General features: G+C 54.9%; 1 protein-coding gene across 4 annotated transcripts in view; it reads left to right on the top strand.

Moving 5' to 3' along the window:
• The window catches only part of Ahdc1 (AT-hook DNA binding motif containing 1), a 75,107-nt gene that overhangs the window by 28,638 nt on the left and 21,515 nt on the right, over positions 1-24,954 (top strand). For 3 of the 4 annotated variants that reach the window (XM_045149434.1, XM_045149437.1, XM_045149436.1), the window contains exon 2: positions 21,449-21,633. The gene's annotated coding sequence lies outside the window, so the exon portion shown is untranslated. Of the gene's footprint in view, positions 1-6,172; positions 6,271-21,448; positions 21,634-24,954 lie in introns of those variants that run through there. The other variant, XM_045149435.1, reaches the window with a different exon arrangement.

Raw genomic sequence — 24,954 nt, 5'->3', positions numbered from 1 at the left:
AAATTAAAAATTAGGCTTTAAGCCGGGCGTGGTGGCGCACGCCTTTAATCCCAGCACTCGGGAGGCAGAGGTAGGAGGATCGCCGTGAGTTCAAGGCCACCCTGAGACTACAGAGTTAATTCCAGGTCAGCCTGGACCAGAGTGAGACACTACCTCGAAAAAAAAAAAAAAAAATTAGGCTTTATAGGCCATTCACTCTGTTGTGATACCTTGAAAGCAGTTTTAGGTTTTGCATAGAGATGAGCCTGACTGTGTGCCAAGCTTTAGTTATAAAGCAGGCAGGCTGGATTCAACCCATGCGCCATAGTTTGTCAACTCCTGATGTAGAATCTTATTCCTTCTGAGGAGTGTGCAGCTTTTTAAAAATTTATTCATTTATTTATTGAGAGTGATAGAGAAAGAGGTAGATAGAGAAAATAGGCATGCCAGGGCCTCTAGCCACTGCAAACAAACCCCAGATGCATGTGCTACCTTGTGTATCTGGCTTATGTGGGTCTTGGAGATTGAACTGGGGTCCTTAGGTTTCGCAGGCAAACGCCTTAACCGCTAAGCCATTTCCCCAGCCCGGTGTGCAGATTTTAAACCTTATTAGTCAGTGATCTAAGCAAACAAGTTTGGGTATCAGGCTAGAATTTAGATCCATAAGCAGGGCAACCTAGAAGTTGTTCTAGCATCACAATGGCTAGGAGCTAACTATTGGAAATTGGTAGGGAAAAAAAAAATCTACTCGAGTTGGATTGGTGGTGCCAATAATCCCGGTGCCAGGGAAGCAGGAGCAGGAGGTTCTTCAGTTAGAGGTCAGCCTGGGATACAAAGTGAGTTCCAGCCTCGCCTGGGCTATAGATGAGACACTGTCTCAAAAAATAAATAAAACGAAACAAAAAAGAAGTATGCTGGATGTGGTGCCTTTAATCCCAGCACTCAGGGACGCTGAGGTAGACTACATAAGTAAATTCCAGGTCGCCCTGGGCTACAATAAGACCTTCCCTTGAAAAGAGAAAGAAATGCATGAAAGGAAGGAAGGAAGGAAGGGAGGAAAGAAAGAGAGAGAAAGAAAAGAAAGGAAGAAAGACTCACACCTTAGTTCCAGCGCTCAGGAGGCTGAGGTAAGAGGGTCACGTGAGTTAAGAGGCCAACCTAGAGCTAGAGAGTTCCAGGTCAGACTGGACTACAGTGAGACCCTACCATGAAAAAAACTAAGCAAAAAAGAGAAAGTATACTAGATGGTGGTTTAAAATAGGCTTGATTAAAATCTCTGATTGGGCCTAATTTCACACAGAAATCTGGGGTCAGGTGGCATGGGGCTTTGAGATTTAGACCCATACATGAGACTGTGTTCTGGATCTGGGGAAGTGGGTGAGCTCCAGCCACAGACATACTGATCTAGAGCAGGCAGAGTTTTGTTTCTAAGCCAGAGTACCATCTGCTCTACAACAGCATTGGCCAATAGAAATGCAGTGGAGGGCTAGGGAAATGTATCAGTGGTCAAAGTCACTTACTTGCAAAGTCTACCAGCTTGGGTTCAATTTTCCCTAGGACCCATGTAAAGCCAGACCCAAAAAAATGGCATATGCAGCCAGGTGTGGTGGTGCACGCCTTTATTCCCAGCACTCAAGAGGCAGAGTTAGGATTGCCATGAGTTCGAGGCCAGCCTGAGACTACATAATGAATTACAGGTCAGCCTGGGCTAAAATAAGACCTTACCTCGAAAAACTGAAAGAAAAAAAAAAAAGTAGACATTACAATTGTTTTGTTTTTCGAGGTAGGGTCTCACTCTAGCCCAGGCTGACCTGGAATTCACTGTGTAGTCTCAGGCTGGCCTTGAATTCACAGTGCTCCTCCTATCTCTGTCTCCCAATTGCTGGGATTTAAAGGCGTGTGCCACCATGCCTGGCTTACTTTTTTTTTTTGAGACAGGTTATCTATGTAGCCAAGGTTGGTCTGGAACTCACTGTGTAGCTCAGACCAGCATTACCTCAAACTTGTAACCTTCCTCCTTCAGCATCCCAAGTGCTAGGCTTATAGGTGTGTTATACCACATCAGGTTTCTAAACAAAGTATATCAAAGATATCTTATCTCAACATAATCCTTATAAAATCATTGAAATATATTTTATTTGTTGTTTCCCATAATTTTGCACATGTGTGATGTACATGTATGTATATTTGTTTTTATTTTTTTGTTCATTTTTATTTATTTACTTGAGAGAGAAAGAGGCAGATAGAGAGAGAGAGAATGGGCGCGCCAGAGCTTCCAGCCACTGCAAACGAATTCCAGACGCGTGCGCCCCCTTGTGCATCTGGCTAACGTGGGTCCTGGGGAATCGAGCCTCGAACTGGGGTCCTTAGGCTTCACAGGCAAGCGCTTAACCGCTGAGCCATCTCTCCAGCCCATGTATGTATATTTGTGTGGGGGTGGATATGCACAAGCATGCTTATGGAGACCAGAGGATTAACCTCGGGTGTGATCCATATGAACAGCGTCCATCTTTTTTTGAGACAGGGTCTCTCATTGGCCTGTAGCTCACCAATTAGGCTACACTGGGTAGCCAGAAAGCTCCAGGGATCTTCTCTCTCCAACTCCGCAGCATTGGGCCTGCAGTCCACATCCCCACCCCTGGCATTTTACATAGGTTCTAGCGTTCAAGTTCAGGTCTTCGTGCTTTCTAGGCACACACTGTACCCACTGAGCTGTCTCTAGTCCTTACTTTTTGAGACAGTCTCATGTAGCCCAGGCTGGCCTTGGACTCTCTCTGTGACCACAGGTAACCATGAAGTTTGATAATCCTGCCTCTACCTCCTGAGTTCTGGGATTAGAGGTGTGTATTGCCATGTTGAGTTAGGTGGTGCTAGGGTTCAAACCCAGGGCTTCCTGCATCCTAGTCAAACACTCCCAATGGAACTACATCCCCAGTTCTATTGAGGTATTTCCCATTAAAAAATTTTATTTACTTATTTATTTATTTGAGGGGAGAGAGAGACAAAAGAGAAAGAATGGGTGCGCTGAGGCCTCCAGTACTGCAAACAAACTCCAGGCACATGCACTACCTTGTTCATCTGGGTTTATGTGGGTACTGGGGAATTGAACCTGGGTCCTTAGGCTTCACAGACAAGCACCTTAACCACTAAGTCATCTCTCTGGCCCTTTTCCATTTTTTAAATAGTAAGATTTTTAAAATTTTATTTGAGAGAGAAGAGAATATGGGCTTCCGGCACCTTTTGCCCCTGGAAACCACCTTCATACACATGTGCCATTCTGTGCATTTGGCTTTGCATGGGTACAGAGGAATTGAATCTAGGCTTGGCAGGCTTTTCAAGCAAGCAAATTTAACCACTGAGTCATCTCCCCAGCCCCTAGTAAGACTTTCCTTTTTTTTTTTTTTTGCTTTTGAGGTAGGGTTTCCCTTTAGTTCAGGCCGACCTGGAATTCATTGTGTAGGCTCTGCCTCCTGAGTACTGGGATTAAAGGCGTGCACCACTACACCTGGCATAAATGTCAGTGGTTCCTTTTATTTATTTATTTGGGGGGGGGGAGAAAAAATGGGCATGCCAGGACCTGTAGCTACTACAAATGAACGCCAGATGCATGTGTTACTCCTGTGTGTCTGGCTTTTCATGGGGACTGGGGAATCGAACCTGGGTTGTTCGATTTTGCAGACAAGTGCTTTAACCGCCAAGCCTTTTCTCCAGCCATTCATAGTAAATAAGACTTCCATAGTAGGAACCTGATGTGTATTTTACACTTACAGCATATCCCAGTTCTGCTTCACCACGTTCTCCCAGGGCTCAGAAGCCTCATGTGGCTAGTGGATACCATAAGGACAGAACAGATTTAGAAGCAGGCTTTTCTTTGGTTCCAGGGTCCAGAGGAGTCATGAGCTGGAATAATCTGAAAAACTTGGGTTAGATATGCCAGAGGTTACACCCTTAGCCAACTTGAGCTTGTGTAGACTGGCCAGCTGAAGAGAGTTCTGGGTTGGAGAGAAGAGGTTCCCAACCTTCTCTGAAGTTCCGACCAGCTGGCCAGGTGGAATCTCTGTTGGGGCCCCAGGCCTTTCAGAACATTTGGCATCACCTCTGACCACTGGTCCCAGCTCCTTCCCCTCATCCCAATGTCACCTCTGACTCTGGTCTGGCCTGGCAGGTGGGGGAGGGCAGCAGGGTGGCAGCTGGACCCTTGAGGGAGCAGGAGCTCCGCCCCTGGGAGCCAGCTGCTGCCAGCCTTCCTGGACTGACTCTGTGGAAACAGGGGGCCCAGAGACAGAAATAAACTGTCAGGTTTCCGGGGCGGAGTGGGGGCCTGCCAGCCTTTGTGCTTACTTGCTGGGGGGAGCAGGAAGCAGCTCTAGGCCCTTGTCCCAGGATACCCCCCCTTTATATCTTCACCCTCATACCCATCACTTCTGAGACTGGGCTGAGTCTAGAATTTGATGGATTAGTGAACCCTGGGGACCAGTAAGCAGTCTAGGCTCCTGGACAGTTAGTTTTTAGCACCTTATCCTAGGGATCCCTCTGGTTGTCCCACAGCAGGTGATGAACAGATTCAGAGGGCTGCAGCGGGCACCGGTCGAGGAGATAGAAGATTTTATTGGTTGCCTATTCTGCTACTGATTAGCCTGTGTGGTGTGTGTGGGGGGGGGGGGGTCTTATAATGTAGTGTTGACCACTAACATTGGGTAGTGCTAGGTTCAAATGGTTTGTAAATATATATATACATATTGTTCCCATAGAAGGGACTTTTCCCATGATGAAGGCCCTCACTTTTGTAAATTGGTAAACTGAAGCCTCCTAAACGTGAAAGCGTTTTACCCAAGGAACGGTCGCACAAGCAAACAAAATCTTTATATGGTACCCGCCTTATAAAGCCTGGTAGCTCATCCCAACTTACAGGTAAGGAAATCGAGGCCGGTGATTGGCCACTGGTGCACGGTGGCGCTATCCAGTGAGGCCTGAGTCCGCTGCTGGGGAGGGAGTGCCCGGGCCGCCGCGCTCACCGGAGGAGGGGCGTGCAGGTAGCGGGCGCCCCGGAGCCACCGCCCGAGCCTGCCTGGCGCTATGAATAATCCCCGCGGTGCGGTGCGGTGCGGCCCCGGCTGAGCGCGCAGCTCCGGACCGCGGCCGGGCCCGACCCGGGACGGAGCCGGATCCGGATCGTGGCGGCTCTTCCCTTCCCTTTCCACGTGACACCCCCCCCCACCCCTGACCGCGGGCAGGGCAGCCGAGGGCCGGAGCCGGCGGGCTGGGGGCCAGGAAAAAAAAAAGCCGAAAACCCCCGGCGGCCGAAGCGCTCAAAATAACCCCCACCAGCGCCCCCCCTCCCCCGGGCCGGGGCGGCCACGCATTCCGCCAGCCCCGGGGCGCGGGAAGGAAGAAGAAGGGGCGCGCGGCCGGGTCACCTCGACTTGGCCGGGGTGGGGGGCGAGGGCAGGCAGGCATGTGGCTCTCCTTTGGGGAGCTTTGGCAGCCGGGGCCGCGCTGCGCCGGGATGATGGAGAGCTTCTGGAATTTCCTGCAGCTGGAGAGCCCCGGCGGCCGGCCGGGGGAGCGGGCCGAGCGCAGCGCGACCGGGGAAGGGGAAGAAGGGGCTCCGAGCCGACCGGCCCGGCCCGACCCGACCCTGGGGCCGTGCGGGGGGGGAGATCACCCCCGAGCGCCTGGCCTGGGGGGGGCCCCGCGGGCCAGGCTGCAGGCTCCCCTCCCCCTCGCCGTCCTTTTTGGGGGCTGGCGGGGGTCCAGGCCCGCCCCTCCCGGCCCGGGCGTGCGGGCGGGTGCTCGGCGGAGAGGGGCCAGGTGCAGGCGACGCCCCTCCCCCAGCCGCCTGGTTCCCCCTCCCGCGCCGGTCACCTCTCGCCGGAGTCCGAAGCCCCGCGGCCTCCTCCCGGAGGGGGCGGGGCGGGGCGGGGGGCGGCCAGGTAGCTGCCCCGGCGGCCGCGGAGGCGCGGCGGGAAAACTGTGCAGGCTGCAAAACCGCTGGACCTGCACCGCGGCGCCTCCTGCTCCAGCTGAGACGTCCAAGGGCTTTTAGGAGAGGCGAGGCGAGGCTGTCTTCTCCCGGCCCCCCTCCGCTCCCTGCTGCCGCGTCGGTTGCGGGGGTGGGGGGGGGCGGGTGGACGGCTGGGAAAATCTTGGGTAATTTTTCTAACGGCGGCACTGGCGGCCTTTCTTTGGGGAGGGGGTCGGATCTGCACCTTGCCAGTCTGGAAGCCCAGAAAAGGGCCTCCAAGGAGGGAGGGCCTGCCTTATACAGGAGCCCTGGGATCTGGGGAATAGGTAAGTGACCTCTCAGGACTCGCTCTTGGCGTTGTACGGTGGGGGAGGGAAAGAAGTGTACCCGGCTCCATGGGGGAAGGCAGAGGGTGCTTTCCCACAACTCTGCCGAGTTTCAGCACCATTTGGTGCTCTGCAGACTGATGAACCATTTGGCAACTCAGCAGGCGTCTCCCTCCGCCCCCCCACACACACACACTTGAGGTGGACTCTCTCACCCCTAACCAAAGGCCCCTGATCAGTTCCTCCCGCCCCCAACCAAGCCCCCTCACCACGTTAAACCAAAGCTGTGCGGGTATGCCCCAGGTGGAATGACTTCTCTGTCACTCAGTGGCCGTGTGAGCTTGGACCAGTCTCTTCACTCCAGTTACCCCCTTTCTTATGAAAACCTACATAATAGTAGGCAGGCCTGGGCCTTGTGGGGCTTAAAGTTGCACTTGTAAAGCAATTAGTGCGTGCCTTCAGTAGTGACATCCATTTAGGAGAATAGAGGCCGCTCTCCAAGTATTAAATCTCCTACCTTCCACTGTTACTGTGAAGTGTGGCTTCCCAAGGTAAGCTGTGCCTTCTAGGAAGAGTGGAAAGCCCCGTCGGCTTTATTGAGTGTTCATTTACTCATTAAATACGCATTTACTGTTGTTACTCTTAGCTAGCTCCACACTAGGGGAGAGACCTCTAAAGTTGTGCTGGGAGCTGAGAATCAGGATGTGCCACAGTGTGTTAAAAGTTGTAAGCTGGGGAAATCGAGGCCCAGGGGAAAGGCCAGTCTCCTCACAATGCTCCCACTGTTGTTCCGTTGGGGGGATGGGGGCTGGCAGAGTGCTGTGGCCTGGCTCCCCAGGGGTATGGCCCAGGCAGGCTTGAGGCTGGTGGAATTCTCTCCTTTCCCTCCCAGCTCCTTGCTGACCTTCCTCCACTCACTGCCAGATGCCCAGATTCAAATTTAGATGCCTCCAGGCTCTGCTTCAGCCCAGGAGGTCCACCTGGCCCTGTGTTGTTCTCACCTCCCCCAGTCCTCACTGTTGGCTGTTGATTGGCTCTCCTCGTCCTTTGGGAGAGACTGGTGTACTGGAAAGTGCTCGAGATTCGGTTTTGACCTGTGTACGCTTGAGCAAATTAGTCCACTTCTGTGAACCTCGGTTTACTTTTCTGCAGAATGGAGCTGAAATAACTATTTCGGCAGGGCTGGGAACGTAGCTGGCCAGTACAGTGCTTGCCTGGCTTGCCAAGGCCCTGGGTTGGTTCTCCAGTAAATTACAAGCTACCCCGAACACTTTTTTTTTTTTCAGCATGAGCCACCACACCCAGTATAGGGGTAATTTATTTATTTATTTTAATTTGAGAAAGAGGCAGGCACACCAGGGCTTCCTCCCACTGCAGATGAACTCCAGATGCATGTACCACTTTGTACATCTGGCTTTATGTGGGTACTGGCCAGTCAAACTCTGGTCCTTAGGCTTTGTGGGCAAGTGCCTTAACCGCTGAGCCGTCTCTCCGGCCCCTCAAATAACCTCTTTACTCATCATCCCTAAGGTATCCTGGCAGAGGTCTATTTAAGCAATACAAGACCCAGGTGCCCTGGAACTAGAGAGCATTTATTTTGAAGGGACTAAGGTAACCTTCCTTTTGGTTCTAGAAGGCAGTTCTCTGGGGTCCTGGACAAGAACTTGCCCCATGGCTAGCCCGTGGAAGTCCAGAAGCGCAGCCCACTCTGAAACACCAGACAGGACAGCCTGTTTTGCGATGGCAGAAGCTGCAGGCTGGGCTGTAGAGTTGGCAGTAAGGTTGTAGAACAGGTCCCATTGGAAAGCAATGTGTGTATATCCGGCCAGTTTCTCTCTAACATAGAGGTACTCACAGTGAGGAACTGTGTATGAGAAATACGAACCCACTGTTAGGCTGGGTTACTTTGAGGGGTCTACCTCCCCTCTCCGGGTCTCTTAGTTCCTCCTGCCTAGCTGAGGAGGCTGGATTAGTGACTCCCTCAAGCACCTTCTAGCTCTGACAGGCTCTGATCCTCTGTTGACTGATGTATCCTGGGAGATAGGAGTACACCAAGAACCAAATCAAGTTGGAGATCCCTGTCAAGGTATCCCCCACAGCTCCCTCTCCCCAGAAAGCTGGAGCAACTGCCTTTACTGAAGTACACCTTTCAGGGATCCTGATGAAATTGTGGGCGGAGAAGATGTATCACCAAGTGAGTGGCACTGCTGTCTGGAAAGGGCTGGGCTCCAGAACAAGAGCTGTGCCAGGCAGGGCCGTGAGATTGCGTGCTTCTAGGGCAAGGGAGTGTGTGTGTCTGGGACCAGTCAGCCTTCAGGGATGGGGTGCTGGGCACGAGGCTGCTAGCTAGCTGGTGGGAGGTGTGTCCCGGAGAGCCACGGATGGGGGCAGTGTATCCGAGTGCTCTAGACTGGGAGGCTGGCAGTGGGAGGGAGGAAAAACCATACTTGAGCCAAGAAGACCAGGCCTTGGGTCAGGGCAGGCAGGCTTCAGCCTCATGTGGAGTGGATGACTTTGGTCTGTGCCTAGGATTGTCCATTCAGTTATGGGAGTCAAGCTGAACTGTGCTGAATTACAGTTGTCAGGTTCTCTTGTGGGGATACCTGTGTATTGTAAGGGTTTCCTGAGCAGTGAGTATGGGGGTGGGAAGGGGGTGTTTTAAGATAGTAGTAGGCAGCCTCTGGCCATTTGGGGTTATTAAATGGTATTTGTAGATTGCCAGTCAGTCCTAGCTGTGTTCTTCCCCTTTACCCTCTGCTCAGAAGGAAGGTCCCCAAGCCACATGAGGAAAACAGGGAAGCCTTGCCTTTGCCTTCATTAGTCCCTCTGCAGGTAGGCAGGCAGCCTTGAGCCCGCTCACTCACAGTAATTTTACCACGGTGCCTAAGTCAGGAACAGGCGTGAATTGACCTTTTAACCCCTTCCCCACCGTGGGATTAGACTCTTGTTTCCTGTTCAATCTCCTCCAGAAGCAGTTCCATCCCATCTGTCCCCCCCCCTCAACAACAGTGGATAAGCATCCTCCACTGCTTTTCTCCCTCCACCCTTACCAGGCCTTGGGGGGTGGGCCTGAGGGCCAGGCTGGTGCAGGGTCTGGCAGGAGCTAAGGGCCCAGGCGGGAGTGATAAATATTGAAGAGGAGGGATTTCGGTGTGGGCTGGAGCAGCTGCAGTGGTTCGAGTGTCACACTATCTCTCCCCAGGTTTACTGACCCATTTCCATTCACGCGGCTGCTGGTTTCCTAGCAACGGCAACAGTCCCCCCAGAACAGGCGGAGTGTATGTCTGCCATTAGCGACTGCCGCAACTGTGTCAAGGTTACCCCGCTCCCTGCAAACCCACCCCGGCGGGTTTGTTTTCTGCCAGCGCCTGGCACACACCGTGCCAGCCAGGCAGGGGGAGGGAAAGGGGCTGGGGGCCAACCTAGGGGTTTGGGTGGGGATGAGGGCCGAGGAGGAGCTGCGGTTCCTGGTCCAGTGGGAGCCAACTTGGACTGAGTCCGAAGCCCCCCCCCCTCCTTGCTGGTGGAATTCCTGAGCCTGAGGGGAGCAGGGGGTGGAGCTGTCCCTCAGCCCTGACCCCCGAGATTCCAGAGCCTAGGGGGAGGGGGCCTCCGGGAAGCCTGCCCAGTCTGACCCCACCTGGCGTGTTCTCCTGCCCCGGCCTCCCACTTGTACAGCAGCCGGCTCTCCTCTGCACTCAGCTCTTTGTCCTAGCCTCGGCTTGCCCCCCGTCAGACTCCCCAGGGCAGCTTAGTATTTCTCCCACCAGACTAGGGGATCCTGAGGTTGGGGTTCATGGTGCCTCCTCGCCACTGCCCTCAGCACCAGCTCCTGGCTGTTTTCCCACATCATGGGAGATGAGATTAAGCATTTGGAGTGGCAAAGGGTAATTTCTTAATGAAGACCAGCCAGGAAGGCAGATGCCCCCATTCCCCCACCCCCTTGCTGAAGGAGACGGTGCCTGCACACCCAAGGCAGCCCGAGATTGGCCACAGGAGGTAGAGTACCCTAATCTCCTGAAAGCTGGGCAGCAAAGGGTTAAAGCAAGCATTCATTCCAACCCCCTTTGGTATGTGAGCTCCCCCAGGCTGGGGCTGGGTGGGAGTATGGGGGTCCATCCCCTTATAGCCACTCATGTGGCCAGCTCAGACCTGACCAGTCACATTCCTACCCAGGAGTGCTGGGGCTTGAGGCAGAGGGCAGGGGCAGAGGCTTGAAGGGAGCTGAGTTCACAGGAATGGAAGCCGTGTCCCTCCCCACCCCCCACCCCCACGCTGGACGACAGACACCAAGAAGCTAGGGCAAGGGACAGCTGGGAATACTGCCAGAATCTACTTCCCACTCTCTAGACCTCAGTCTCCCTGTCTTTCCTTCTAGTTTGCGCTCCCTCAGACCTTCCAGGTCCATCCACATGTCTGTGACATAGGCACAGACCTGGGAGCAATTCTGAATAAAGAGAAGCGCATGGCAGAGGCAGTTTCTGACATGCAGAGCAGCCCAGGGGCTTGTGGGTAGCCTCTAATGTGACATTCTGGTGCTTGGGAGAGGTTGACTGGGTCAGAGGCACTGTAATCTAGGGTAACAAGCAGGCTATGCTAGACAGTAGAAAGAGACCTGGGCGGGGAGCCTGGTCCTCTGCCCAGCTCCCTGACTGGCTCCTCACAGCCTCATCTGAAGGGCTTAGGCCAGGAGTCTAAAAAGCCCTCCTGTCCTGTTAGTCAGTGGTTCTGGGTGAGAGCAGAGGGTGGGCAGCAACGATCCGGAGAGGTGTGGGAAGCTGCCAGCTCAAGGGGGAGTTGCAACGTGATCCTGCAGTGAAAAATAGCCCAGGTCATTTTCAGCTGCTTGGGCGGAGGTATCTGATCCAGGCAGGGCGGCATGGGCAGGGGGCAGGGTGGAGCATTCTGTAAAGCTCTCTGGGAAACCAGACATTAAGATGGGAAAAGGTTGGCATGCCTGGCTGGGCTTCCTCAGACCCTGGCCAGAGCCCAGGAGCAAAACAATGAGGAATGCAGAGGGTTAACAGGAGGTGAGGGCTAGACTCCAGTGCCCCCTTTGGGTCCCGGCCTGGATGAGGTGAAAGGTCAGCCCCAAGGAGTCCAGAGCACAGCTGGGGAAAGAGAAACCCGATCCCTCTCCCTAACCAGGCTCTAGGATCACAGCATGGCCTCCCCCAGGAAAAAGTTTGTTTAGACTTGTTCCTCAGCAGGGGTGGTGGACAAGGAGATGGTCCAGGCACATGGGGTCAGGGAGAGTTGTAGGCCAGGTGTCCCAGCCTGTTTAGCAGTGCTTTTTCATCCCAGGGTCAGGGGAGTTGGAGTGAGCTGATAGGAAGGTTAGAGGGTACCATGTTCTGGGCCCCATTTATAATGATTGGGGGCCAGCCTGGAATACAGGAAGCATAGAGTTAGGAGATACTCTTCGCAACATGAGAACGGTCAGGCAGGTACTAGACTTTGACACTGAGATGTGTGTGAGGTGGAAAATTAACACCTCCACTCAGAAATGTCTCTGCTGTCTGGTTGTGTGTGGTAGGATGTAAGAGGGTGTGACGGAGGGAGGCAGATGATAACACATGGGAGAACTTGGGCTCTTAAGTCAAGCTTGGCCTGGGTTCAGTTCCTTGCCTCTTCCTTAGGAAAGCTTTTGACCTAAACCTGGATCCTTCTACACAAAATAGGACAGCATTCACCCTGTAGGGTAATTGTGAAGACTGCACAAAACAAGCATAAGTAAAAAAATGTGAGCTGATCTCCGCAGCTCAGTGGTTGAACACTTGCCTGGCATGTGAGAGGCTCTGGGTTCAGTTCCCAGCAAACACACACTTGGTAATCTTGTTGGGTGCCAAGGTCACATAGTGTGGAATCTGCTTGGCAAGCTGACTCCAAAGAGTTGGTAATCCAGACTGTATGAGGGAGAGGGTAGGTAGAATGATACTGGGTTCGTATCCTGGGGAAGGGGGCAGCTGCATCTGAGGCTGAGAGGCTATCCATAAGTGACTTGTGTAGGTTGGTGGGAGTGGTAGGAGGTGCCTCGGATAGGTTTGTCCCTGCCCCTGACATCTGGGGCTAACGGCAGGCCCCTACTCCAGCAGGCTTTGTAAGAGTGTGTGGGTGAAGCTGTCCCCGGAGTGCGGCTGTAGGTATGTTTGAGAAGGCGCAGGCATCCCAAGAAAGAACAAGTCAGCTTTTGTATGCTTCCAGCCCCCAGCTGGGCCAGGCCCTCTCTGGGGGATCCCCTGTCTCCATGCCCAGTTCTTCACCCACGGACAGAGCCCCAGCCTGGCCCATCACCAACCCCCACCTGAGGGCCACAGACTCTCTGAGCGTCCACTCCCTGTGTGAGGGGACATGCCCTAAGGAATGGCCTCTGGTGCCAGTGGTGTACCCACCCTGTGCCTCATGACAACCCTCCAGGTGCCACCAACCTCCAGGGGCCCTGCCCAAGGGCGGCCCGCCCCCTTGCAGCCAGCCCTTCGCTGGGTTCCGGAGGCGCAGTGGGTGGAGCCGGCAGGAGGTGCCTGAGCCGGCTGGGCTGGCCGCGGGGCGGGAGTCGGCCAGGCCTCGCCCTTCCTGCTCTGGGAGGAGAGGCTGAGCACGCGATCCTGACATACTGAGCTCTGCCCGGCTTCCTTGAAGAAACGGGCAAGACCTCTGCTGAAGCGCGCTGCCTTCTTAGCCTCCTGTCCGCACTGCATTCTGAGGGAAGCCTTTCCAGAACTGACCTGGCCCTCTCCCCTAAGTCTCCCCTCCATTTCCTTCGCCTTTGCGGTGCTCCTCTTAAGCATGGCAGTGGCGATACAGAGAACCAGCCGCTGTGTGAGGGAGCTGTTGACCCAGTGAGCACCAAGCGCAGCCCTACCATGTGTCTTGGAGCCTTTCTCACCACTGGAGTGAGGGGTTCTGGGCAGGAATCAGTCTTGGGCTGCCTCAGAAGAGGCACTACTAAATGTTTAGGTTGAGGACATAGAAGAGGAGGCAGGGCTATGAAAGGAACGTACCATGTCCAAAGTCACACAGCAAGTATGCAGAACAGTCAAAGCTAGAAGCCAGGATTCCTGGCTCCCCTCAGACCCGTGGCTCTGAGTGTGACTGACTGAGAGGTGAGAATTGCACAGAAAATACTGTTCTAGAGGTCCGTCTAACCTCTCCCTTCCACACAAAGATCAGATGAACTCTAGGTCTGTCTTTCTTTGCCGTCCACACATCTGTACTAGAACTTCCGACTCAAGTGAAGAGGAGGAGGTGCTGGGGGAGATAATAGAACACTTGTAAGCTACAGGAGGCAGTTCTGGGCTCCGTTCAGTAGTGTGAACCCAGTGGTTGGGGGTCACTGGTGATGGGGACACACAGAGATTTAGCTCGCAGGTGGAAGGTTCCAAGTTGGGCAAAGAGGAATGTGAGGAGCCAAAGTATGTGGGGGTTCATTGCAAAGGAGGCCGGGATTGTGCTGGGCCAGCACTCCCCCCTCCCACAAGCAGGCCCAGTGGAATGCTGGGAGGCCCCAGGGATGAGGCCAGGCAGCCAAGGTGTCTCCGGTGGCATAGAAGCAGTTAAGAGCTGCCTCAGCCCGTTCCTTCAGACAATTAGTGACATCTCGCTTGACAACACCACACTGAGCCGATGCAGACCTCAGCCCCCCTCCTGGCCCCCCCACAGCCGCTTCAGCTGTTTATTCTTGGGCTTTAACAATTGGGATTCTGACTTGGAGGAGCGGGCGCCCCGCGCTGCCCTCTGACCCACCGTCGCCTTGGCAACTGGAGCCCGGTAGGCCCGGGCTCTGCGTTAGGATTACAGAGCCTGAATTCACAATCTTGCTGCTTCCCCACAAGCAGCAGCAGCAGCATGAAGGATCTTCAGCTAGACTGAAGGGGACAGAGGAGAGGAGGGTCCCCAGGGGCCAGCCCGAGGCACAGGTGGCAACCTGGGATGGCACGGGTGACCTGGAGAAGGCTACTCCCCTGAGATTGGGCATGGCCCAAGAGTGCGGCTCCACTCCCAGCATCTCACAGTCATTCCCTGGAAACTTTCTTCCTGGTAGAGCCCTGAGGGCACAGGAGAGAGGCTTCTTCACCCCCTCCTCTTTCCCCCTCAGTCAGCCCCCTACCATGCCCAGAACTCCAAGTGCCAGCAGACTGTGCCCCTGCCGTGCCCGCCGCCATGGCAACAGCCCCCCCCTTGCCAGCCCTGCTCCTTCCCTCTCCCCCCCCCCCACCAGCAGCCAACTGCCCCAGCTGAAACCGGAGCCGATGCATCTGTGAGCCTCATGCCCAGACCCACATTCCATTTCTGTCCTCTGTCCCCCCCCCCCCAGTTCTGGCGACAGCATCTCCCCTCCTCCTCCTTTTCCTGCTCACACCCCCTCCCTCTGTGCCTCTGCCTACTCCTGCTGTTCCCCCCACACTCTATCCATCACTTAGTGTCTCCCCCTTGTTCCCGCCCCATTTTATGAGTGTCTCACCCTCTCAACACTCTCTGGTCTCTGGGTGTGTCAGTCCCTCTGTCTGTCTCCTGCTTCCTGGGGTTGCTGTTCCTTGGCCTGTCTACGGCAGGTTCCATCTCTGCCTTTCCCTCTGTGTGTGTCTGTCTCTGTGTGTGTGTCTTTGTCTCTGCATCATCTTCTCTGTCTCTTTGTCTTTTTCTTCCTCCTCCTCTTCTCTCTCTCCCTAAGTCTCTTTCTTGCTGTCTTCCATTCTGTGCCACACACACCCCTCCTGTCTCTCTTCCCTCCTTATCTTTTTCCTTAAGCTGTTTCTCTTGCCCCCACAGTCTTCCTCTTTCTGTCTTTTTGATTCTCTGCCTTGATTTCTCCCTCCCCTTTTTTCTCTTCTCTCTTGACTCTGCCTTCAAATTCATAGATTTCTTTCAGAACTCTTTCCTCTTATTTCCTGCCTGGCCATTTCCCTCATAGCTGCTGAAAGGGCTCTATGCCTTTTAAGGCCCACTGGGCATGTGTAATTAACCTGAAATGGGGAGGCTCTAAGGTTAAAGAACATGCAGAAAGTGAAGAACCAGGAGAAAAAAAAAAAAATGGTAGGCTTCTCTTAGTAGGAAAGAACCCCCCCACACACACACACCGTCAATCTTCTACCAGCCTAGGTGGCATAGAAGGGCAATCCCAGGGGCCAAGCCAACCAAGAGCCTTCCCTAGCTGCAAGGATCCCAAGGCCTCATTGATACCTGGGGTTTATCTTCTCCCCGGCTACGGTGGCTGTATCAAGCTATTCCTCAGTTTCCCCAAATGCTCTATCTCAAGCTTCTTTAAAGTACTCTGAGTTCCTGGAGCAAAGTCAAAGTCAAGAGGAACAAGGAAAGACTTGAGTAAGTCCCATTCCCCTGCTTAGCAACACCAGGAAGATTCCAGTCCAGTAGAACCAGAGTCCTGGTGGACTGGGCGTCCTGTCGCCTTAAGTACCAGGAGGAGGATAGTGCCTGCCTCCCCTGAAGACTGGCAGTTCCTGCTGTCCCGCCCTCCCAGTCTGGGCAGTGGCCTCCAGCCTTCCTCCTGTCCTCCTTCTTCAAGGAATGAGATTCAAGTCATGGGCAAACAGGCCCCAGGGTAGGGAGCCAGGCCTCCTGGGCCCAGCCCTTGTCTCTGGGTGTGGTGAGGCCTGGTCAGGCAGACAATTCTAGGGCCCTGGGGTATGGACACTACCCACCAAGGGGGCCCTGCGGGGGAGCAGGGGTTCCTGGGGGAGGCGGGTTGCACGCAAGGCATGCTGGGCCCCCTTGGTGGGTGGGTGGGGGGGAACAAAGCTGGCATCGAGGCCTCAGCTAAAATTAGCTGCTTCCCTGCGCGGGAGCGAGCATGCCTGCCAGCCGCCCAGATCGCCGCTGCCTCGGCAGGCCATCTGTCGCCACGTTTTGCTAAGTCCCCCAGGGCCCCCTAGCTCCAGCCACCCCCAGGGGCTAGAGGGACTCTGCTCTGAAGCTGCTTCTGAGCAGAGTTCTGGGCTCTGCTGTTGTCTTGCTGTGTGACCTCAAGATAGGCCTGTCCCTCTCTGAACTCCCATACAACGAGGAAGGCCTTGAACACTGCCGCCCTGTCCCCTAGCTCTCCCTTGCAGCATGTCATGGGGGGGGGGGGGCAGAGTATGGGTCTGCCCCTTGAAGTGCTGCTCTAATCCAGGATTCAAAGGTAGGCCAAGTGAGGTTTATGTTGAAGTTGAGGGGGAGGACGGATGCTGTATATCCAACAACACCTCAACACCCCCATCCTATCTCTCCATACAGTCTTAAAGAGACAATCCAGGTGGGAAGACAGGCAGTGGAGGCGAGGTTTGGCTGGCCTTGATCTGCCCTGTCTCTTGGGGAAAGTCTCCAGCTCCGTGATCCATTTCTCCCTCTCTTCCCACTGTTTCATGCCACGTGCTCTTGGTAGGCCTTGTTTATAGGTGAGGAATCTGCCCAGGCGTGGTGGCACACACCTTCAGTCCCAGCACTCAGGAGCTGGAGGTAGGACCACGGTGAGTTTGAGGCCATCCTGAGACTCCATAGTGAATTCCAGATTAGCCCGGGCTAGAGTGAGACCCTACCTCGAAAAAACAAACCAAGAAAGATGAGGAAACTGTGATGCAGAAAGAGGAGAGTCGCTGTAAGGAAGCAGCTGAGTGATGAGTGCAACCCAGCACTCCTGCGCCAACTTCAGTGTCTTTCTCACCCTGGCACCGCTTTGGCCAGGCCCCCTTCCCTCTCCCCAAAACCAAAGAGGCTGAGCTGCTGCTCCAAGGTCACCCAGCTTAGCCTGGGAGGAGCTCACATTTGAACCCGGGCCTCTTGGCTTCTGGCCTTCCCTACCACTCTGGCCAGCAGGCTGGGCCTGTTTCCCCAGTGAGTCATGCCCTTGGACTTTGGCCTCCTTGTCCCAAGCTCTGTGGCCTGAAGTTTGGAGAGGGGACCTTTTTAAGGATACTCTTTGCAGCCTTTTTAACCCACCTCTCAAGTGTGTGCTCTCTAAACTGTGAAAGTGACAGGCCTTCTCCCATTCTGTCCTTTCATAGGTACACAACTACATTAAATTAAGAATGAGTAGGGGAAAGTCTTGGGGAAGTGGCATTTCTAGGTTGAGTGTATGTGCAGGTAACTTCCTCCCAGCGTTTCTGTCCCCCATCACCACCTGTTTGGCTGCTGGGTTACCTCAGTAGGAGTCCACAGCACTTCCCCTGCTTGGTGTCCAGTGGGCAAGGTCACACCCAGAACCCTGTGTGCCTCCACAGCCTTCCGGGGCCCGTAGCCTTTGTCACTGGGGCAGTGTGTGGCTGTGCTTGGTTCTAGCAGTGCTGGGGTGACATTCATGCCCTGTGAGCTGTGACGTCTCTGCAGGCAGAGGACAGCACCACCCAGGCTGGCAACAGTGCTGAAGGGAGGGTTGTGAGTGGGCTGTCACCTGTCAGAAGCAGGCAGAGGGTACTCAGGGTAGTGTCTCTGCCTTGTATTAAGTGATGGAGGGATTCTGTCTTCCTCAGATGAAAGGGGGGTGCTGTTTTTACAGACTGTGTGTGACAGGTTTTCTACGTATCCCACATCCTGTCAGTTGGTGTGGGGAGCCTGTTGGGTGGTACTTACACTGTTGTGAGGGGCGACAACTGGATACCTCTTTCTTACTGTATGGAGGCGTCAGATGTGACCATCCTTAGGCTTGTAGGGAATGGACAGGTTACATGCTTGGCTCCTCCTGTTAGGAGTTGCCAGTGACTCTGGCTGTTGTGTGAGAGAGATGTCACCGTGTGCCCCTCTCGTGCTGTTTATGGGAAGTGACATGTGTGATTATCTCATGCTGTTGGGAAGTTGTCAGTGACTTGGGAGCTTGTCTTTCACCCTAAAGAGACAACATGTTGCCCTGTGGTATGAGGCTGGCAGTTGGTGGGGCCTTCCTATGTAGACCACAGGTCCCCAAAGGGCTGACCAGAGGAAACACTTGTGGCTCTGAGTATAGGACAAGTGGAGGGGGCGGTGTCTCAGTGCTGCATGACCTACCTTCTAACCCGGGTGCCAGCCCTTGGGATTAAGTCACAGGAGGAAGGAAGGAGCCCAGTGTTTTTCAGATGGTGTGGGGCCTAGGCAGGTGTGGGGCTGGAAAGGTGTGGCACCAAACAGTGTTTACATGGGCGCTGCATCCCCATGGGCCTGGGGACCCTGTTGCCTGCTTCTGCCCCTGAAACTGTTAAACTAATTAAGGCTGTGGAGTCACAGGATTAATCGGGGCAGCTCGCACGGGCTGGGGCTCAGGTAGTCGATTAGTGCGCCGCGGAGGATATTGGATTTCTGAACCGCAAGTCAGCACTATTCGGGCCTGTTATCTCTGAGGCTCGAGGGTCAGCGGGCGGGAGGCTGGGGCACTGGCCACCCCCGCCCGCTGCCCGCCCTGTCTGTCTGCTCCCCTGCCCACACGGCCCTCACCTAGCTTTTCTGCCCCATCTGGTTCTCCATCTTTTCCTGGCTTCTGTGGAGAATCCTGGTCTCTCATTGTCCCTTGCCACTGCCATCTCTGCCAGGCTCCTTTTCCCGGCGCCCTTCTCCTTTCTGCCTCTCTTCCATGGGTCCTTCTTGGCCCACACTCATTCTCTGCCTCTCTCACGCGGCTCCCTCGCTCCGAGTGGGTCTCAGTTCACCTCACCCCAGCCCCTGCTCCTTGTCCCCCATCTCCCACTGTCTCTGTTCACCCTTTTCATTACCAATGTATCCTCTGTCCCTCTTTTCTCTTGGGTCTCTGTCTTCCTCACTGCCTCTGGCACTTGCTGGATCTCTCTTCTTGTCCCTCTTCCTCTCTCTCCTCACTCTCTCTCTCTCTCTCTCTCTCTCTCTCTCTCTTGTGTGGTCTCGGCTGGTGTCTGCAACCAGAACAAATCTCCCCCAGCCAACACCCCCTGAACAAGGAGGCCAGAGCAGCTAATGGGAAACATGTGATTCTGCCTTGCGCCTGGAGCACCGTGAAGGGAGCCTTAGTCCCAGCCCAGCCCTGCTCCCTCTTGCCGCGTTCCCCCACCGCACAGCCCCCTCCCCAGCCTAAGTGGGCACAGTTACGTGTTCCTCGGTTATTTATGGGGGTGGGGAAGCTGCCATTTATCAGTTGGGGAATATCAGGCTGTGGAGGGACCAAGGGACCAATGGACAGCTGCTGCTAAAGCCTCCGCAGGCCCCAAGGCCAGGCAGTCCCCATGCAGACCCCCCCCCCCCGCCCCAACACACACTGCCACCATATGTAGAAGCAGAAGGCCAAGATGAGCTGAAACATGGGCGACTGGGCGGGGGCCAGTCAGTCTACCCCCATAGGAGGGCTTTGGGGCCACCCAGAGCTCTACCTTTCAGCCCTCCTGGGCCTTTAGGGAGCTGCAGAGGTTGGGGCTCCCTGTGGGCTTGGAAGGTGCTAGGCTGCATTTCTGTGCCCCCCGAACCACAGGGAAGGGGGGATAGACCAGAGGAGGGAGGCTCTGGCAGGTTGGAATTCTCCTTCTCTGCCTGTGGATAAATTGTCCCTAATCCAGGCTTGGGGAGTTGTCTGGCTCCTACAGAGAGAGAGAGAGGAGGTGGGGGGGAGAGCAGGAGATAGGAAGGGAGAGAGAGGGAGGGAGGAAAGGAGGATGGAAGCAGACACACAGCCATACAGAGGTGCCACACAGACACTGAGGCACCTCGTGCTGTCGGGCACACAGACACTGCACATGTTGGCGCTCAGCTATGCTGGCATGTACGGTGGCATAGCATGAGGACCGACCAGCATACACACATACATGGTGTGCACAGACTCAGAACAAGGTCATGCACACGAACACATGCAGACACACCCGTACGCACATGCTGACCATGGCGAAACAAACCCACAGGGACACTATGACCAGTCACGCTGTCACATCATGACCCCGAAAACCCACAGAAAGGCAGAGGTAGGTAGGCTATGCTGATCTGTAATGACACCAGTGCCAACAGTCACAGGCCTGGAGACTGGAAGCCTGCAGGGACAGCAGAGGATCAGCCACCCACCCCCACCCTGCTGCCAAACACACATCCAGAGAGTTCTGAGGCATGTAAGAGCTGGTTTGGCTCCTGACAGCAAGATGCAGAGAGCTATCACAATGTGCACACATAACAGGCACCCTCACAGCTGGGCACACCTGGCACGGACGCCCATACTTCTGTGTCCTCACTGGCTTACACACAGCTAGATGTATACACAGCTGAACAGAATAAGAATTCAGATGGTGTGCATATCCACATGTATAACCGCAGACCCTGACGCCAGGCACACACTTGGTTTAGCAGACACACACACACACACACACCGCAACACAGCAACCACTGCTGAGTAAGCACACATCTGTACTTTTGTGTGTGTGATGCTGGGAATGGAGCCCGAGTGCTCTCTACCAGTTGCCCTCACGTAAGTCCACTTTCAAGCATGCATGTACCCACATAGATGTACAGACATATAGGCAGGCTGAGTAGCTCCAGGAACCCACATCCAGGTGTATTGTATTTACACAAACAACTGAATTTCCATAGCCACACATTTGTATGGGCAGAAGCTCTTATCGCACACACACATTCCCAACTGACCAGAACCCATAGGCGTCTATGAGGCCCAGTTCACAAATCCTCTCTGGGCTTCTGTTCAGACCTTGGGGAGGCAGACGAATGAGCAGGAGGCAGAGGGGCGATGAAGAAGGCCGTGGGCATTAAAGAAAACAAGAGGCATAACCAGTTGCTGCTGGAGACCAGCAAGGACCAGCTGCAGACGCGCCATTGTGAAATGGGCACCCACGCCCCTAGGAACAGCAACTCACACCTGCACAGCCACCCAGCTCTGAGCATGGGTCACTCCCTCAGAACACCCCTCTTCCCCCCCCCCACATTCATCAGATGGAACACTCTCCATTTTAGGGAGAGAAAGGGCAAAGAGGAGAGGTTAACTGGCCTGGGGAGTTGAGCCAAGGCTGGCTTCCTGTGTGTGTGTGTGTGTGTGTGTGTGTGTGTGTGTGTCTGTGCTGCGCATGTGACTACCTGAAACATGCAAAGACACTACTACTCAACAGGAGCCTGGATTTTCAAAAGACAGACTCACGACTTTCCAGTGGAACCTGTATAGACTGCCTGGCTCTGGGTCTCTCTGTTCCTTGTCCTCTGGCTTGTTCGTCCTGTATCTGTGCTTACCCTTCCTTGCGTGCTGTGTTTGTTTTCACAGATGGGAGCTTGCCTGATAGTCTACCCATCGGCCTGGACCCCAGAGCCCGCCCAACTGAGTACGTGTAAAGGGCCCCTGGTGAGGGGCGACACTCAGGCCTCAGCAGAAGTGACCATCCTGGAGGCGCTGGTGCTGGCTGCGACAGGCCTTTCCTGCTGAGCCAGGCCTCTGCACAGCCTGCTCAGGTAACTGTGTGAGGAAGCCAGGCCTGTGGCCTAGGCCAGTCCAACAGAGATCCCCGCCCAGGTTAGGTAGGCCAAAGAATCAGGAGACATGAACCCAGCTTACTCAAATTCCCCATGATCTAGAAAGGGGAATGGAGGCTCATGGATGAACAGTGAATCGAGTCATGCCTCCTAACCTGAGGACTCTCCCCTGCACTTTGATGTCCTGAGAGAACTGGGAGGAGAAAGAGGTTGTGATAATGACCAGGACTCAGGGCAAAGGTTCCTGACTATCCAGAAAACCTTTCTACTTGGAGTTTGTGGAAGCAGAGAGCTGAGAAGTGAGGTGCTGGGAGAGGATGGGGCAGTCTCAGGACGCACCTCTCTCTTCCTGGCCTAGGTTAGCCCTCCCAGACTATCAGCCATCCAGGCCAGGTGGGGCTGTCCTGCCCTGCAGAGGCAACTCCCTGAACTGACACATGAAGCCTCTGGCTCCAGGAAGCTCCCTAGAGTTTAGCCTGATAGCCTGTTGGGGACCCCACCCAACTTCTAAAGGAGCATTCCTGAGGTCTGGGAGTGGGGCCTCTTGGGATGGGAAGGGTGGGGAGTTTGGGCCGAGGGAGGATGTGAGGCTGTAACTGCACTGGCGGTCCTGCTTATGTGCGAGCAGGTGTGTGCACAGGGCTCTTACTGGGTGCGGAGTTGTGTGTTCCAGAGTTATGTAAGTGGCCCGGGCTGGGGGGACAGTCAAGGGCTTTGCATGCAGTGCAGTGCAGTGCTAAGTGTGCTGGTTCGTTCTGGACAGGTGTGGGCATGCTGGATTGTGTGTGCCACACAGGGTGCAGATGGTGTACCTGGGAGAGGTGTTTAGTCAGGACCAGAGTACCTTCCGGCGGCACGGAGGGTGCTCCGGGTTCTGGATACACTGTGGAGTGGCCTGTGCGCTGGCCTGTGCACGTGGCTTCATTTGTGCTTTGGAGGTGGGCTGGGCAAGACTGGAGCTGAGCTGGGCTCAGCAGTGCCTAACCTTGTGGCCAAATTGCTGAAGTCACTTCCTTTCCAGCCGTGACTTTCCAGGGGGAGGAGTTCTTCCAACCTGGGCTGGTGGGAGGGGCGGGGCAGAGCTGGCCCTCTCCTGGGAGGGGCAAAGGTGGGGGGGTGGGAGGAGGGCCTGGTGGGGCTGGAGGAGGGAGTCCTGGGGGACAGAAGGAAAGACAAGGACAGGAGTCTGGAAGGGCCAAGGGCAGGAGAGGATGGGGGTGGAGCGGGGCGGGAAGCACAGTCCCTGGGTGACCTCGGAGGGAGGAAGGGAGGGCTGCCGGCAGGGTGACCCTCGGGTCCAGTGAGAGCTGGCAGTGGCGCCTACACACCTGGCATCCAGGGCAAGGGGCTGGCAGGGGGCGGTTCAGGGACAGACCTGCTTGCCAGGTGCCCCACTCTGGACAGGAAGGGGGTGGGGGGCTACACAAAGGAGCTCTGTGTTGCTGGGAATAGGGTAGGGTGGGGTGTACTGTGCTGGGGGGGGCTGATGGTGGGGGGTGGGCAGGGCAGGACTAGCTCCCCTTGGGGGCAATAGTGGCTCCAAGAGGACACCTAGTGGTGAGGTAAGGTAGTACATCTCGATGACTCAGGTGGGAGGTGATGGCTAGAAGCTCAGGAGGAAGATAGGTTGGAAGTCAAAAATTAGAACTGTTAGTTGAGGCTAGGACAGTTGGAAAAGGCAGGCTAAAGTGAGGCTGAAATCTGTAGTCAGGTTTTCTTTAGAGGATCTCAACAAATTAAAATTCAGGCTCCCGCAGAATTGAATGGCATGACTGTTTGTCCTGGAGGACTTGACTTAACCACTCTGTGCCTGCGTTGAAATTCCAGATGAGTGACTTGTTTTAAGATTTTGAACTGGAATCCAGTTGCAAGAAGACATGCAGGTTGGGTAGGCAGTAGGAGGCTAAAGGGAAGGAGACCCCAGAGGGTTATGCCTAGTTCCTGGTAATCCTGGGATAGGTGAGGCCCCAGAGGGGAACGAAGGTGATGAGGAAAATCTCAGGTCAGCAGTGTTTCCCGCTGCTAGGAGGCAGAGGACATCCCTGTGCCTTCAGACAGGCAGAGGGAAACGGGAGGGGGGAGTGTGGGTAGGGCCTGCAGGCCGGAGAGAGGGTCATGAGGCCGGAAGTGAGAGCTGGGGCTGGCAGCTCAGCTCCCCTGGGGAGGTTTGGGTGGGGGAGGAGGACTGGGGAAGGGGTGGGGTGGTCACAGCCACAGCAAGGAGGGTGGGGCTGGGGACTCAAGGATGTGGGCTGGCGCTTCCCGGCACTGTGCACAGCAGGTTAGGGCCCCCTCCTAGCAGCTTGTCTGGTGTCCCTGTGGGCAAGCTCAGACTCTGACCCAGGAGCACCCAGGCAGACAGAGGACCCTTTCCACTTTGTTCATAGACCAGAGCTAGGTGGTACCCTTGGGAGGAGGCCAAGAGAATGGCTGCCTGCTGGGGTGTGGTAGGGAGGGGAGCCAGCTGCTTCCCTCAGATTCTGGAGGCTGCAAAAGAGAGCAGTGGACAGTCAGGAGGACGTGGCCAAAGGTCTTCACGGGTGGGTGGAACAGAAGCAACCACTGGAGAGGAGGTTTGTCTCTTCTGCCAAGATCACACCCTCAGGCCCCAAGTGGGAGGTCTCTAGAGCAGGAAGTCCTGGTGAGCCCCACCCACACAGCAAGGGAGGGATGGTGGCTTTGGTAGCTGTCCCCCAAGACGTATTAGGAGCCAGAGTCAAGTATACTGTTGGAAAATCAACTTGGTGGTTCCAGAGTCTGGTCCCCGTCCCTCGGTGAGGGAATTCTTACTGGAAGAGCAGCTGCACTAGCCAGGTATGATGGCAGAAGCAAGAGGATTGCTCCAAATTTGAGGGCAGCCTCATCTACGTACTAAGGTTAAGCCAGCCAGGGCTATATAGTGAGACCCTATCTCAAAACAACTAAAATACTGAAAAATCAAAATCTATAGCCAGGTGTGGTGGCAGCACTTCTTTAATCCCAGCACTTGGGAGGCAGAGGTAGGAGGCTCGCCATGAGTTTGAGGCCAGCCTGACATAATGAATTCCAGGTCAGCCTGGGCTAGAGCAAAGCCCTACCTTGAAAAACAACAAAAAAAATTTTATAAAGAGCCAGCACTGCTGAGCTAGGAGGGGACAGTGATCCACAACATGAGTGAGAGCAGAGCCCTGAGTGGGTGAAGAGGAGCTGAGGCCTGGGACCTGCAGAAAGGGAAGGGCCTGTCCCGTGCTGTTTGTGGCCTTGGACAAAGCCTCTCCCTCTTTCTGCTTCAGTTTTCTCATCTGTTAAATGGGATGACAC

This window comes from Jaculus jaculus, chromosome 5 (genome assembly GCF_020740685.1).
Source record: "Jaculus jaculus isolate mJacJac1 chromosome 5, mJacJac1.mat.Y.cur, whole genome shotgun sequence".
Lineage (NCBI taxonomy): Eukaryota > Metazoa > Chordata > Mammalia > Rodentia > Dipodidae > Jaculus > Jaculus jaculus.
Note: the sequence above shows the minus strand (reverse complement) of the source record. Positions and strands in the feature narration are given on the sequence as shown.